Raw genomic sequence first — 2,556 nt, 5'->3', positions numbered from 1 at the left:
AATATATTTGATTGCGTCAAAAGTATATCTATCAGGTTCGAGTTTGCAGGCATTTACTAGGAATGGATTGCATTTGACTTTGATTTTCAAGTTACGTACTGATTTGCACCCTTTACTGCATGAATGGAAAGTCACACAAAGGAAGTTTTAGCAGGCCTTTATTATTATTGTTGGAGACATCAGAAAAGGGAATTGTTACAGGCATGTATCACAACTGATATGAAATAATGTCCTACCCACATTGGAAAATGTAGTCATTTTAATAAGAGGCGATTAAAGTAATTTTTGCTATATAAATGTGGTGGTCTACCCTATTATAATTGTAGGGCTGGGGTCCGTCCTTGATTAAACACGGATGAAACTGGACACCAGTCAATCACTTCTCGATCACTACGGTTTATTTCCAATCGGATGCTTGGTCAATCATAGAGGTAGGAATAGAAAACCCCAAAACAAAACCCTGTAACAGAAAAATAAGTATTGCCTATTGATTACATAATACACAGTTTCATAATAATATCTGGGTTCTAGACACACTTTTAGTTCAATAATTGTCTTCAAAAATAATAATAAATATATATAAAACCTTACCCCAGGGTCAGTCAGTCCAAAATGTTAGGATGTCTCAATGCATGTACATGGAGTGGTGTACATTCGGTATTCCTGGAACTTAAGTCCCCCGAAATTATAGGAAGCAGGGTTATCATTCCTGAGTTCCTGACAGTGACATTAGCGTACAGCATTCTCCTACATGTATGTGTCCGAATTTCTCATCGATTGCCCACTCGAGCTCTCCGCAAAATGATTTCTCATTGAGGGACAGTCCCTCCGCACGCAATAGCGCGCGGTGTCATAGAGATAAACGATAAACACGCCATACACAATGGCGGTGTCCTGTTATATCGGGACTCCCACAACTTCCCTGCTTTTATGCCATGCGACCCGAATGGCACGTACATAAGCATCACAATGACCCAAGGAGATATGTACATCAGTTTACATTAGTTACAATCAATAACCTTTAAAACAAGCAATGGGGGTAATAGATATCTTCAATAATCTGAACGTTTGAGTTTGGGATACTCGGACCAGCCCCTGTGGTCACATTTGTAATTAAAAGTAAGCTCAAATGAAAAGCTATAGAAACTCTCTCTCTGTTCCTTTCAAGTGAAAAACACATAATTTAAAGGTACACATCAGTCCTTACTTTACTGTTACAAGCTTTAACTTCTAGCTATAGTAAAGATATTATCTTGTTTTCTGTATAGAATACAGTGTTTAAAGAAAACTGGTGTCAACAAGAAGTTACAATGTTGTACTTCCAATACTCCAAACTGTGTTAAACAGATTTCAGAAGAATTCAAACTCGCTCTTCAACTTGTTCACAGTATAAGAAAACAAAATGCTTCCTATAAGATATTGGAAAACGTTAGCATAGCAATATAGCTAGCACACTATCAAAATATTTTGTAAACCAACAACTTTGTTATAGTAACAATAAAACATGAACAAGTAGCAAGCTACAGGGTGCCAGGCTGGTCAAACCATGTCCTATAATAGGAGTACCAGGACCCATTACTTAACTCGATCGTCAAGCAGAATTAATGATAAATAATTAGGTAATTGCATTTGGCCAGCAACCCCAAAGTCTCGTACGACGTTCAGAGGGCCTCAATCCAAACTCCTCTGGACTTTGGGTGAACATGTGTGTTCCAACTACAGGTAGTGTACAGGTGCAACTTGGCCTATGAGCTATGTAAGATCCAATTTGACTCGCTCCCTTAATCGAACTGAAATTACGGATTACAGGAGGTTTGTTTTCAACCTCATCAACATTTGGAACAACGACCAAAATTAAATACTCATCAGATGAGCACTCACTCTCATCATTGAAATCAGGATTTTCATCACAAATACAAGGTGAACATGAATGTCGACAATCATCAACAGAACTCTCTGTCAAAATCACAAAGTCATCACCATGGGGTTTGTTCAAAGTACTGGAATCATTTACCTCATCAAGAGGGTAATACGCAGGCTCATCCAGTGGGTTCCCTGTTTTTTCCTCTGCCCTAAGTTCAAGCAGAATATTTATATTGGATTGCAGATCATCTAACTGCTCATTAATTTGTTGCTGCTGCAAAACCAAAATGTTTACTAACTCGATTAAGTATTTCTGACTTTCGAGTAGTGGTAACAGACCATCATGGTCACTTGAACCAAAGTGATCTACATCTATGTCACAATCAGATATAATTGCTGGGCCATATGGACTACACTTTGCCCTTTCTACAACAGGTGGGTCTCTTTCCAACTTGATTGATCACATTTCAAATCTTGAATTTGCTGAGGCACTGGACAACTGATACCTTTCAGTGCTCCAACAATAGTATCAATAAAGGCTCTATGAGATTCCACAACAACATTTACCAAGACCTCATTTGTGGCCATAATTCAAACCAAAGTTATTAGCTTCAAAGCTATACAAGAATCTCAGCTGATGTAAACACAATCAGGGCCAAATTCAAATACAAAATGTCACATGTCTACAATAAG

The 2,556-nt window shown here is 38.0% G+C and overlaps 1 long non-coding RNA gene across 1 annotated transcript; it reads right to left on the bottom strand.

The window, feature by feature from the left end:
- Positions 1-295: 295 nt before the first annotated feature.
- LOC119729560 lies at positions 296-2,308 on the bottom strand. The gene is made up of 2 exons (XR_005271255.1): positions 592-2,308; positions 296-460 (listed from the first exon to the last, which is right to left on the bottom strand). It is a non-coding gene; the product is annotated as an uncharacterized LOC119729560 (long non-coding RNA).
- Positions 2,309-2,556: the final 248 nt, after the last annotated feature.

Source organism: Patiria miniata, unplaced genomic scaffold (assembly GCF_015706575.1).
Source record: "Patiria miniata isolate m_02_andy unplaced genomic scaffold, ASM1570657v1 HiC_scaffold_1, whole genome shotgun sequence".
Taxonomy (NCBI): domain Eukaryota; kingdom Metazoa; phylum Echinodermata; class Asteroidea; order Valvatida; family Asterinidae; genus Patiria; species Patiria miniata.
This window is presented reverse-complemented; position numbering and strand designations above follow the sequence as displayed.